The following is a 14,408-nucleotide window of genomic DNA, read 5'->3' as shown; positions in this document are numbered from 1 at the left end:
TGGAGTATTTGAGCTCGGATTTAAATTTATTTCCGTTACTTTTCGAATATTTACAGTGAAGTTAAATTTTATGTGTTAGTAATGCAAATACTTTTTTAATTTTTTTTATATGTGTGAATTCGTAAATTTACTTTAATTCCCTACGTTTGGTTAGATTTATTCGTTTTTTAAATGCTATTAAATACTACAAAGATTATTTTAATTTAAAATAAAATTCAAGAATTAAATTTAATTTATTAATTCTTAGGCTGTACTATTAAATCTTATTTAGTGTCTTGTTTCTTATGAAGTAAACTAAAATTTCATCGATCATTTACAATTTTTGCCTTTACTGTGAAATTTAATTCGCAGTTGTGTTAAAAATGTTTAATTTAATATAACATTATTCTCATACACTAACCTGTAGTAACATTTTTGTTTTTAACGAATTGAATTGTATAAGTTGGACTGATAGCAGTTTAAGTTGCTGAGATTAGCTGCAATCTTCTCTTCTTTATTGATACTAAGTTTTTGACACATTAGATTTATTTTTGTTTTAAGTCAGTAAAACTAAATGAAATCCTTCCGGATTTCGTTTGTACATATCGAATTAATTCGATTTTCAGCCATATGGGCTGCTGTAAAACAAAATCCCAAACTGTTTTTTTTTTGTTTTTTTTTTAATAAAGCATCTCTTTAACTTTCATACTTCGTACTTACTATTTTTATCTTGGAAAAATGATACATATACACTCCTTACTCATAAAATAACACTGATGAAATTTACCTAATTTTATGAACACAAAAGTGCAATGATATATATATATATATATATATATATATATGTGTGTATGTATGTATGTGTGTGTACGCGCGCGCGTGTATGTGTGTGTTTGTTTGTTTTGACGAAATTGTAACGGACGAAATAGAGTTTCAGTAAGGGAAACATTACTAATTTTTTTATGAACATTACCTTAAGTGAAAAAGAAACAAGTGTAATCGACTTTTTCTTTCAACAAGGAAAAATGCACGAAGAATTACGTGCACCTACGATATTCCAAAAAAATAAATTTATTTCTATCTAAGCCATTGATATGTCAATTTTATTTGCGCTAGTTCAGTAAACGTTATGCAATGTGTTATAGCGCAGTCCGTTTTCTTAAGTTGTATACTTTATTTCAAAAGTTGCCACCTTTTGGTTTTTTGGTTTTCTATTTTATTGGAGTGCAAATAATAACTTTACCAATTTATAGTACAATTGGCTTAATAGGTTATTAAAAAAGGTTTGCTCTTCTCTTTTAACCTAGGTTACGGCCACTTTAGGCGAATAATTAGAGAGGTGAATTATACAGGGAAGTATAAGAACATCGTCAAGAATGTGTCTTGTTTCTTATGAAATGGAATAAAATTTCATCGATCATTTACAATTTTTGCCTTTACATGTGAAATTTAATTCGCTGTTGTGTTAAAAATGTTTAGTTTAATATTAAATTATTCTCATATACTAACCTGCAGTAACATTTTTGTTTTTAACGGATATTTTTAAAATCTCTTCAGTCACCGCGTGAAATAAACTGCCAAAATTATTTGAGATATTTTAAGAAACAATTCTTTTCAGTGAACTAAGCTAAATTACCAAGATTATTATATTCTTTCATCATGATTATTACTTTAACCTCTTATAGTCTATATAAAAAATAACAGTAACATTTTCTCTAATCTTTACGATCTTAATTAATTTTTTTTTTTCAGAAGAGTTATAAAATTCTCAAAAGTGATTGATTTACGTGCTAAAATAATAATTTTAATATTGTTAATACAACTGCTGCAGTAATCACTCTTGCTATCACTGTAATTCAGTTAGTAATAAATAACGTATGGTTTTAATAATATGATCTCTACACACTCTGAAATATTAGAAAATTAAATTGCAAAAAATAGTATTTTACGTGTAAGTGAGTGAATTACCTTTTAATAAAGTATTTGTCACATTTTCGCATTATTAAATGCTACATTACCAGGTACTCCTAATAAACATCAATGCAAACGTAATTCAATATTTAAAAAAAAAATGATTATTTTAATTTTACGACCTAGAAATTTATTATTATCCTTACTTTATTATTTATTTATTATCCTTATTTTATTATTTTCTGTGCATGATTATTAAGTTGAAGGAGATGTGCTATAAGATGTAAAAAAAAATTTCTGTTTAAAATTTTCAATTATATATTCTTTGCCGGCTTCCGTGGCGCGAGTAACAGCGTCTCGGCCTTTCATGCAGAGGTCCCGGGTTCGAATCCCGGTAAGGCATGGAATTTTCACACGCTATTGTCATTCATCTCATCCTCTGAAGCAGTACCTATTAACGGTGCTCCCAGACGTAAAAAAAAAAAAAAAAAATATATATATATTTTACCAAGAGGAAATGTAGCTTATGTGAGGTAAGAGAGAATGCATAATGAAAGAAAATTACCCGCCGTATTACAGCATTCCACGTGTACGTTGAATAAATTTTTAATCTATATAAACATAAAAAAACTAATTGAAATAAATGTATTTGATGATATCATATGTACTTTCAGAAACTGAAGTTTTTGTTAGTTTTTATTTATACAATCAGCGTATGCTTAAATGAAGTCAGTCACAGTACAACTGAATTTAGTGTAATTTGACTCGGGAGATATATGGAATATAACAAAATGTTATATCTTACAAAATATATGCAGTACAATAACTAATTATTTTTTTTATTATATTTAGAATTTTGTGATTACTGGATTAATTATAGCCAAATTATTTTTAAAGTCTTTTGTATTTTTTCACTTACATTCAGCTACCATTTTGATGTGTCTTTATTCATGATTTACAATTGGACTTAAATACGCGCATGTATGTGTTTACAACTAATAATTTAGTTTGTTTTTGCAGATCTTAAATTTGTCCAAGGCAGGAATATTATACTTTTCAAACGACGAATTCTATTCTCATTGGCCTTGTGTGTAAATTTACTTAATGAAAATAAATTTATAACTCTTTCTCTTTCACCTCTCTGACTAGAACTGAATCTCTTGCTGAATATCTGGTGGTCCGAAGCTGGGCCTGGTCCTTGAATTGACCGATCATCACAGGAGCCATTTTGCCTCGCGTAGTAAGTTACCGAACTAGTTCTAGAGTTAATCACGTCCGGAAAATCTGGTGGAGCTTTATACGGAGATTTCAAAATTAGTTAAAGAGCTGAAATGCGTGTAGAGTAAATCCTCTAAATTAGGACTTAGTTCCTTAAGGAATTTGAAATCATTTTTAAAATTCAAATAAAATAATAAACATGAAAGTATACATTCAAAATTTTACCGTTATATATTTTTTGCAAATCAAGATGTTAATATGCATATATTTTTCTTAATGAAAATTGTTAAATAGCCCAGTAATGTGACACTATCTTCACAGTATCATTCTCTTAGACAAATGGGTACTTAACATATATATTTCAAACTGACGTAAGAGTTCTTAAAAAACAGTAAATCCTTCACTTACACGAAATGATTCTGTATACAGTTTACAGTTCTCTTTCTACAATGTTTTTATAAGTGATGAAAAGTTTTCTTTTAAGATTTATGATTTGATAATTTACGAATTCAGCAAATTTTATAAATACTCTGTTGAATGCATGAGTTTTACTGTGTTACAAGCAAGAACTCATTTGATGTGCTTTAATGTAAAATTATTTTTCATGAAATCTATATTTAATATTTTAATTTTAACAATATTTTTCTTTCTAAATTAACCTTCGGTTTTATGTTTGCCTGGAAAACCATTTTAGAATTACTGTGAAATGTTACAAAAGATGTTCTTGTTATAAAAACATAAAATCTTTTAAAATATTATAAAATCATTTCACTTTCAATAGTGACTCATTAAGTATTATTTTATTAATTAAATTATCTAAATATAATGTTTCTTTCTTTCTCTTGGTTACAGAGTGTGATTTTACTTTTATTGGTGTGATACATGGCAATTAGGAAACTAATTAGACTGAAATTCCGTACTGTAATTTCTAAATTGCACAGAGTTACTGAATTCATGTTAAGTAGACTATTTACAGGAATTATGGTTTAAATTATTAAGTATTTGCTTCAAAATGTTGTCAGACTATTAAGGATAGCAGAGTGTGTAATCATACAATTTAATTTACAGGCTTAAATTCTTTTTTATACTGAATATTCTGTTACTATTTTTTAATAAAAAAATAATGAATTCATTGAAATCTATTTCTACCAAATTAGAGATTTAAATCGTGATAATTTGCAGCCGAAAAATTGTTATAGAGAGGAAAGAAATACGTAATAGATGGCACAATCCATAGAATTGTCAGAGGAATAGAATAATTTGATAGTTTTAGAGAAGAAAATTGATGATGATTTATAGCAAATTCTTTATTGTGATCTCAGGTTGATGTAATTCTTAACAATTTACACAAGTATAAAACAGGATGAATAATGGTATACTATCTAAATTACTACGTATTGACAGAAATAGGATTTAATATGACTTACATTAGTATGCAAAGTTTATGACACTAAAGTACAGTAAATTCAGGTTTTAGAAAGTATGTCATAGTTACCAAAACAAAGGCAGTTGGAGTAGGTAAATATGACAATATTACATAAATGATACGACTATCAGTTTACCGTCTCATGTATCCAAAAGATCAAGAACGTTTTGGACGTGTAGAATATAAATAAGAGTTAACGAAAGGTGACAAGAGACACGTGTAAAAGGTAATAATCGTAGATAAAGGCAATTAAACTTGTTGAGGTTAGACTACAAATTTAGGCATTTTTTGAGGTTGTTGAGGTAGCAAAGAATAGAAAGCAATGAACAATATCATTAAGCAAGTTAAATATTTTATGGATAACTCCATAAAATAAACAAAATTCGAATAATTTATGGAACTCCATACTACTTTAAACCATTCTAAATTATTATGTACTGTAAATGTTACTTAAAAATATATTATGGGATTTCATTGTTTAGATTTGTATTGAAAATGCTGTTGTTTGCATACTCAAATTTGAGTGAATCCTTCAATACTTTGAAGAAAGTGAAATCTCGTCAATCCTATATGTATGGAAAATTGTGTTGGATCGTTATTCCAAAAAGAGAAAAATGTTTTAAATAATCGTATATCTTTCTTAGTTCCTTCAGGGTGTTGTGGTATTCCATAATGCTTGTTATAATTTTATAATAGTATTACATTTTTTATAAAAAATCGGGATTTTTATTTGTGTAATTAATAATACTTAGTGACAATGTTTTACTAATACTTATGAATTAATTAATTCTTTATGTAAGTTACATCAATAAATAAATAAGTTTTACAAACTTTTAAAATAATCTATCTATAATCTAATGATTTCGACAAGAATCGACAACCAAGAAAATACTTGAAAAAGCAAATCTCTTGTTGTACAAAAACTTGCTTTTGCTTTACATTTTATAGGATTATTTCATTTCTTCACGTGATTTTAGATAAAATAAGCTTGCTCACATCATTAAATACAAAACCACTTACTTTACTGTGAATTCTGTCATCTTCCGGATTACTGTTGTGGTTTGGTATAGTTTTGCTAAGAAATAAATTTCATTCGTAAGTGAAACTTAAGAATAAAAATATACTTGTGAACGATTTCCTGCTGTAAAATTTACTGTGAAGGAGAAAACAGTGGTTCTAGGTTAAATTCAATGAAGGGATGGCAAAAATGTTCACTTTGTCAGCAACTGGAATTAGTATAATATGAAAACCAGTCTTGAAGCATAATGTCGCATCTTATTTAAGGTTATATTTTAAAAGAGGATAATGAGAACTCCATGGAAACCGTTCCATATAAAACTTTTTTTTAATGGCAATTTTTCCCCTTTTGATCCCTCTCTTACGCATCGTTGTTAATTATTCTAGATTGCTAGCATCGTCAGTCACATTTCTATTGATCCCAGTTAACTTTGTTTCGTTTCTTCATAGAGCTTGCAATCCGCATGTAATCAGTAAACTTTTTCAGGTGTATTATATTCGGTTACAGGCCATAAAGAACTATCATGTGGTAGAAAAGTTTCTATGAAAATTGGTGCATAAAAACTGAAACCGAGATATCAGTTGCTGATGGAAGAATAGTCTTGGAGAGACAATTTTCTTACAGTTGAATAAAATAAAAATGCACGTGTACTCATAAAACGGTACGTGTTATTTATGTATTGCATGTTAAAACATGCAACATAGTAAAATTTTACATGATTTTTACTGTAATTTTTTTATACACTTTTCTTCTTTGGCTGTTTTAATTTTCTCTACATTTTTTATTGTGTCTTATTGGTATGACTTCAAATATATTTCAACAGCAGAATAGTATTCTGCTGTTGAAATATCCTTCTATACTAATGTGATTTTGTATGTATGTTATGATCTAGAAGGCTTGTTTGAGTCTTACTAGATCAATAACTTGCCTTTATAAAAACCAGAGGAGACATATAGGGGAATAATTTCAAAATAAGCTGAAACGGTGATGCATGATCAACTAGTAATCCCCTTATATGAAAAATAATAGTACTGAAAAATAAACAAATAAATAAATAAAATAAATAGAGTACTGGAAAATAAAGAATACAACAGTCGAAGAAATAAATTTGTAAACGGTAGAAAAAATAAATATATCAGTTGAATAAAAAAAAATAAATTTATACCATTTGATATGTATTCAATTGCTATTTCTAATCAGTTAAGAACATTACCCAAGGAAATCCAGAGTTGTTAAATTAATAATAATAATAATAGTAATAATAATAATAATAAAGGAGAAATTTTAATCCATGAATAGTATTTAGGTGATAAAAGTTTACGTGGAAGTATATATTAAAAAAAAAAAACAAGTATCCAGTTTTATTAAATACTCTTCCTGACATTTTTCTATTATTATTTATTCATAAATGCTAATTATACTCACTTTTTAAAAATCTGTGTTTATAATTTCTACATAAATCATATTTATCTTTTGTAATAATTGTATTAAGAAGACGAATTAGGACCAAAAAAACAACAAAAAAAAAAACTAGGAATTAATTCAAGGATTATATAAGCAATAGCTGAAAGAAATGGAAAAATGTTCCTTCCTTGGCAAAATATTGCGGAGGTAAACCAGTCCCCCGTTTGGATCTCCGGGTGGGGACTACTAAGTAAGGGGTAACATTCTACGAGGTGAAGCGGAAATGTTAGAAGTCTAAGAAGATTGGTAGGTTAGAAAATTTAAGTAGGGAAATGGTTAGATTAAATGTAGATGTAGTAGGAATTATCGAGGCTCATTGGAAAAAGGGGAAAATTACTTTTGGTCAGGCGACTTTAGAATAATTAACTCAGCATCAAATAAAGGGCAGGCAGAAATAGATTTGGTAATGAACAAGAAGATAGGGAAGAGAGTAGATTATTTCAAAAGCTTAGCGATAGAATCATTTTAATAAGGATATAATCAAACCTAAGCCGACAACGATTGTTAACGTCTATATGCCTACAAGTGCCCATGATGATGATGAAGTAGAGTGTTTAAACGAAGAAATTGATGAAGCAATTAAATACAAACGGATGAAAATTAAATAATAGTTGGATATTGGCATGCAAGCATCGGAAAAGCCAAGGACGGAAATATTATGGTTGAATACGGTCTGGGCAAAACGAATGAAAGACGAGACAAACTTATTGTGTTTTGCACGAAGTATAATTTAGTAATTATCAACATCCAATTTAAAAATCGTAATAGAAGAATATATACACATGGAAATTGCCTAGTGATACTGCAAGGTATCAGATAGGTTATATCCTGGTTAAATTTGATGTAGAAATCAACTCCTCGACTGCAAAGCATATCCTGGAGCAGACATTGATAGCGACCTTAATTTAGTGATAATGAAATGTAGAATAGGGTTTAAAAACCTGAAGAAAAGGTGTCAGAAAAATCAGTGGAATTTAGAGAAGCTTGAGGATGAGGAGGTAAAGAAGATTTTTGTGGAGGACATCGCAAGAGGTCTGAGTAAAAACGATAAGGTAGAAAATATAGAAGAAGAATGAGACAATGTTAAAAATGAAATTGTTCAATCAGCAGAAGTGAACAAAGAGAACTGGTAGGAAACCTTGAATATCAGAGGATATATTGCAGCTGATGGATGAACGTACAAAATATAAGAATGCTAGTGATGAAGAAGTTAAAAGGAACTATCGACAATTAAGAAATTTTCTAAACAGGAAGTTTTGATTAACGAAAGAATAGTGGATTAAAGAAAAGTGTTCATAAGTAGAAAGAGAAATAAACATGGATAAATAGACGGAGCATTCAGGAAAGTTAAGGAGAATTTTGTAGTACATAAATTAAAATCTAATAATGTGTTAAATAAAGATGCTACACCGATTTATAATACAGAAAAGGTTGATAAGTGGGTGGAATATATCCGTCTATCCCAGGATACTGGCATAGACGGGATATCTGCAGAATTACTTTGCAATGCTGGTGAAGTAGAGATACATAGATTATACAAACTGATGTGTAATATTTACGAAAAAGGGAAAGTTCCGTCAGACTTCAAAAAGAGTGTTATTGTCATGATATCAAAGAAAGCAGGAGCAGATAAATGTGAAGAATACAGAACAATTAGCTTAACTACTCACGCATCATAAAACTTAACTAGAATTCTGTTCAGAAGAATAAGAGGATAATAGAAGAAGTGTTACAAAAAAAACCAATTTGGTTTCAGGAAAAGTATAGAGACATGGCAAGCAATTTTAGCGCTCATACTAATAATAGAAAGAGAATTAAAGAAAACCAAACCAGCATACATAGCATTTATAAAATTAGAATAAAGCATTTGATAACGTAGACTGGAATACAATGTTTAGCATTTTAAACAAAATTAGGGTTTAAGTATATAGATAGAAGAACAATTGCTAATATTTACAGGTACCAAACAGCAACAGTAATAATCGAAGAACATAAGAAAGAAGCTGTAATAAAAAAGGAAGTCCGACAAGGATGTTTGTTCCCTATCCCCGTTACTTTTTAAACTTTACATAGAACTGTAGCAGTTAATGATGTTAAAGAACAATTTAGATACGGAATAACAGTGCAAGGTGAAAAGATGAAAACGCTATGATTTGTTATGATATAATAATTCTAGCTGAGTAAAAAAGATTTTGAAGAAATAATGAATGGCATGGATGAAGTCCTATGCAAAAAATACCGCATGAAAATAAACAAGAACAAAACGAAGTTAATGAAATGTAGTAAAAACAATGTAGATGGACCACGGAATATAAAAATAGAAAGAGAAAATATTACGGGGGTAGAAGAAGTCTGTTATTTGGGAAGTAGAATTACTAAAGATGTATGAGGTAGGAGCGATATAAAATGCCGAATAACGCAAGCGAAACGAGCTTTTAGTCAGAAATATAATTTAATTATATAAAAATTAATTTAAACGTCAGGAAAATAATTTTGGATGTATATGTTTGGAGCGTAGTTTTATATGAAAGTGAAACTTGGGTGATCGAAGTACCTGAGAATAAAAGATTAGAAGCTTTTGAAATGTGATGCTATAGGAGATTGTAAAAATCACATAGGTGGATAAAGTGACAAATAAAAAGATGTGTAAGGTTGATGAAGAAAGAAGCATTTGGGAAAAAAAATTAAAAGAAAGAACTTGTAAGCCACATATTAAGACATCCTGGAATGATATTGGATGGGTAGGTAGATGGGACATATTGTGGAAGCAGGCAATGTTTGAATTATTTAAAAGAAATATTTAGGGATTTAGGATATAGGGGGGTATATCGAAATGAAGATATTGGCACTAGATAGGGAATCTTGGAGAGCTGCATTACACCAGTCAAATGACTGAAGACAAAAAAATAAATCTTAGTTTTAATAATTTAAATTGTTTTAACTAACTTCGGTCTTATTACTTGTTTTGCTCTCAGAAGTACGTTCTTTCATTATCCTAATAAACGTACTCCCTAATCTTCTTGTTAACACATGTGCGCTTGTATTATAATTTCCTTACAGCTATGATTTACTTTTAGTATTTCTATTAATATAATTGTTTTCACTATTCCGCAAACATGAGTATTAAATAATATCACAAAATTTATTGCGGTAATTTTATTATGCAATCAATAATCAATATATGTGGTTTTATTATTACAATTAATTGTTATGAAATTTCATGTCTAATAAAAATAATGATTTCACCATCAGAATTGTGTATTTGATTAAGTTCCGATCATTATAGCATTTTATAGCAGCCCTACTTTTTCTTATATTTCTTAATAAACTAATTTTCTTTTCATTTAATTTTATTTTTGAAAGCTGAATATTTTTAAAATTTACACGGACAAAGTTTTTAATAATAAAATTAACATTGCATAATTTCTTTAAAATGTATACATGATGTGTTATTTTTGGAACATAGGAATTAGCATTATTTTTCTGACAAAATTTATATATTTTTTATAGATTATTGTACTTTTATTTCGATTTCTTAACTAGAAAAAATGTAAACTTAGATATTATTTTAATAAATAATTGTGCAAATATTCTGCATATTTGTGTGCATCTGCAGAATATTATTGCACAGTAACTACGAATAATTATACTAATGAAAGCTCATTTGTATTTTACAGGTCTTAAAGGAACTTGCTTTTCAAACGTCGTAGACACAAACTTGTAAGTCAACTTTTTAATTAAAAACAAACATAATTTTAGCTTTACTTTTATTTATTTAACAAGACATTTAAATGTTATTATTTTCAAATCTCAGAATACTGGTGATTATTTCTATAAATTACTTCTGTATGTTTGTATATATGTGTTAGGAGGTCGAGCTATAATCTTTAAGGATCTCAATAATGTCTTGAGACTTCTGCTTGACTACCATATAGGAAAAAGTGTACTCGGATAGATTCGTAAAAAAAAAAAAATGATTCGCTCAAATTTTACAAATAGCAAACGTGCAATAGCTCAACCAGATCCCTACAACCTTAATGGGGATAGTGATCATCCAAGTAAAACTCAAGTAACACAGTCGAGGAAGAAGATATCAAGTTTAAGGGAAATGAGGCTGGTAAGAGGTTTATAAATCGAATCCAATAACTATGATCAAAGATTGCTTGAAGATTTCTTTACGAATTGGTACCCATACTGCTCTCAACTAGCTAGATGTATTTTTATCTTGAATAGGTGTACCGCATTAATTATCAACGACATTACGTCGAACAAACTGAAATGTCTGCTTCAGCAGACATTTGAATTGCTTTTCTTTAAGATTTATAAAAAAATCAACTGACTTGTTCACAGGCCATGGAAACTTGCATATCTTCTTCCATATTGAGTAACACCTGTAAATATTAAATTGAACAATAAGCCATTCAGTCAGACTCCAATTAGAGGAAGATAATTATTTTAAATGAAATGATCCTGATGTCGGATGAGATTTGTCTTATGAAATGTGTGAAATTATAGGGATCTGAAAATATAAGTATAGGAAAGGTACTCTCCTGTATGGATATGCAGATTAACGTTCCTCTCCAGTTCATAGCTCTTTCCTTTAACCCTCTCTTTCCATTTCTCTTTTGGTAACATTAATTCCATAAAGGTCTTTGGTAAACTCTCTTTGTTTCCTGTTCGGAGGTTTTCAAAGTAATTTTAAAATTAGTGGCCTGAATTTTGTCTCTATTTCGGACCTTCAAGAACTCGAATGTATATAGGGTATATACCTGTAATATGCTGTTAACATTTAAAAAATATATTCCCACTTCTATCAAAAATATATCTATTTCTATTACCAAACATTTTTTTTATGATACCTTTTCAATTTTACAACTGATATCTTTCTTCAGGAAATTATAAATTCTTTCTACTCGGGCTATAATTTAAGTAAATTGTATTGTAAAATTGAATACAACTTAATTTTAGTTGTTTTCTTATAAATCGCTAATGATTTCTTACTGTAAAGATTTCTTATGACATTTAGCTTTATAAATGGTTTCCTTTGTTCAATTACAGTACAGTGAGCTGTAAGAGACTATATCTAGCATTCCTCAGTAGGTGTGGATATGATTGGCGACATCAGCTTAAGGACCGTTATTAAACAGTGTAGAGGCTACTACTGAATTATATGTTCGCAGTACAGTTGTTGAGGTTTATTTTCCGTGTTTGGTTTCGAGTACTATAACATATATACCATCAATAATTCCAAATCAGTCACCGTAATTTAATAATATTCAATTTCTATATCACGTATATATACATCATGTAAGGGGCCTGGATCGATACAGGCTGAGGCGTGCATGCGATGCTGCCATACAGGGACTGGAGTAGTGCATGGTGTGTAAGGAGGAGGTGGAATTGATGGCGGAGCAATTCGGCTTGCCTGGACCCGTCATGACACCTACTTCCGGGGGGCGTCTGTGGAACGCAGACGGAGGCCCGGTAAGGAGTGGTGGTCCTCTGACCTAAGCGTGCTGCGCGTAAGAGTTAGGTCCGCGAGAACTAGATACCAGCGACGCCCCCTAACGGGGATTATCGTTGACCACGTGCGCGCTGAACGTCTTCAGATCTACCGATGTGTCCGTAATGAATACGTTCACGCCATCAAGGAAGCCAAACTCAAGTTCTGCCAAGACCCCCTGCGTGATTTGCAACGCAATCCCTGGCAGCTTGCAAAGACATGTTACAGGCCGAAGCCATTGCACGTATTGTCCAGTGTTCGGTGCGGGTTTGGTCGAGACCATACTTTAACATCTGTGGCGACTTACCAGGCGTTCCTGGATACTCTGTTTCCAGATGCTCTGGAGGATGAAGCTGATCGACGGGATCGGAGGATGAAGCGGATATCAATGGATTGGCGTTAGGGCAGGTGAAACACCATTCCCTGATGTGCAGACCGTGGAACCAGAAGATATAGACCGAGTGGTCTCTCGAATAGCACTGAAGAAGGCACCGGGGATTGACCAACTTGACCCGGATATATTTTACAATCTACTGCCTGTCATATGAGAACCGCTTGGCAGACTGTTCTCGGGGTGCCTAAGCTGTGGCTGCTTTCCGGCTTGTAAGGTGGCTTTGGTGAGGGTGCTCATAAAATTTGAAAAGGATCCTGTTGAGGTCAGTAGTTATCGACCCATCAGCCTCTTACCGGTTCTCGGTTAGTTGCTAGAAACGCTAGTTGTGAAATGGCTCTGGGAAAATATCCAGATGAACAGTTTTCTAAATCGAGGCCAATAGGACTTCATGAAAGATGTTGGCACCGAGGATTGCATCTTAAATGCTCTTGCCGAGGTGTAAAGCGCCGACGGAAAATACGTTTTGGCAATTTTTATTGACATGAGGCAGGATTTCCTACCTTGTGTTGGACTTCTGTCCTCTATGAATTGGAACGCCGCGATGTTTCCGTAGCCTTGCAGGCCGTAGTAGGAGACTACTTGTCTAATCGCTCGGCTCTGTTCAACGATGCGCACCTAGTTGTGGAAATGTCCGTCACCATGGGAAGCCCGCAGGGTTCCGTTTTTGGTCCTCTGCTGTGGAACATGGTTTTCGACGGATTTCTGGGATTGACATTCCCAGAAAGGGTCACGGTCCAGGCTTTCGCAGATGACTGTCTCCTTTTTGTTCGTGTAATTCACGACCGCAACTGGAAAGTAGAGCTCAGGCGGCTTTGTCAACCGCCGAAGGCTGGATGGACATTCAAAATTTAAAGATTTCTGTGCCCAAGACGAAGTATATGCTTCTCAAGTGTGCAGACAAATTATCATGCAGTCGTAATCTCCACATTAAATATAAAGACTGTGTAATGAGCCGAGTCAGGGTTAATAAGTACCTAGGAGTTCTGTTTGATGAAAAGTTGCTTTTTAGTAACCACATTAGGTGCCAGAAACCGAGTCACCCTGGAACTTAGAGGTCAAGGGGAAACTTGGCCGCTCATAAACGGCGAGTCAGTGTGGCGAGAGCCGCATTGTCAGACCGTGTGGGAGTTCCTCAATGAAGTTGCGATGATCAACCGTCATTGTTAGATTTAAGGGTGATTTAATTGTTTGAATGTATAGACTCCTACGGTGCCGCTGTGGGAAGTCTATCACGAGATAATGGCTGGTCACCAGCCAGATAGAAGCTCCAAGCGCTTTAAATGGTGGACAGGTACTAGCTGGCATTCTACGACCGAGGAGTGACAGCTAAACTGCTGTCGTTTAATTATTAACTGTTTTTGTTTTTAAATAGTAACAATGGGTGCGCCTCCCCTATTTAGTTTTAATATTGACTTCCAACTTTTTGCATTATTGTTTTTTAAGAAATGAGATTTCTGTTCCTGCTTCACTGGTTTTTGGTTCTGACGCAAAAAAT

At 31.6% G+C, this 14,408-nt stretch overlaps 1 protein-coding gene across 8 annotated transcripts in view; it reads left to right on the top strand.

The window, feature by feature from the left end:
- LOC142332386 (Ig-like and fibronectin type-III domain-containing protein 1) overlaps nucleotides 1–14,408 on the top strand; it is a 676,608-nt gene that overhangs the window by 208,101 nt on the left and 454,099 nt on the right. For all 8 annotated transcript variants that reach the window (XM_075378862.1, XM_075378812.1, XM_075378850.1 and 5 more), the window contains one exon: nucleotides 10,694–10,736. The gene's annotated coding sequence lies outside the window, so the exon portion shown is untranslated. The remainder of the gene's footprint in view (nucleotides 1–10,693; nucleotides 10,737–14,408) is intronic.

This window comes from Lycorma delicatula, chromosome 1, assembly GCF_047948215.1.
Source record: "Lycorma delicatula isolate Av1 chromosome 1, ASM4794821v1, whole genome shotgun sequence".
In the NCBI taxonomy this organism is placed as follows: Eukaryota; Metazoa; Arthropoda; class Insecta; order Hemiptera; family Fulgoridae; genus Lycorma; species Lycorma delicatula.
Note: the sequence above shows the minus strand (reverse complement) of the source record. Positions and strands in the feature narration are given on the sequence as shown.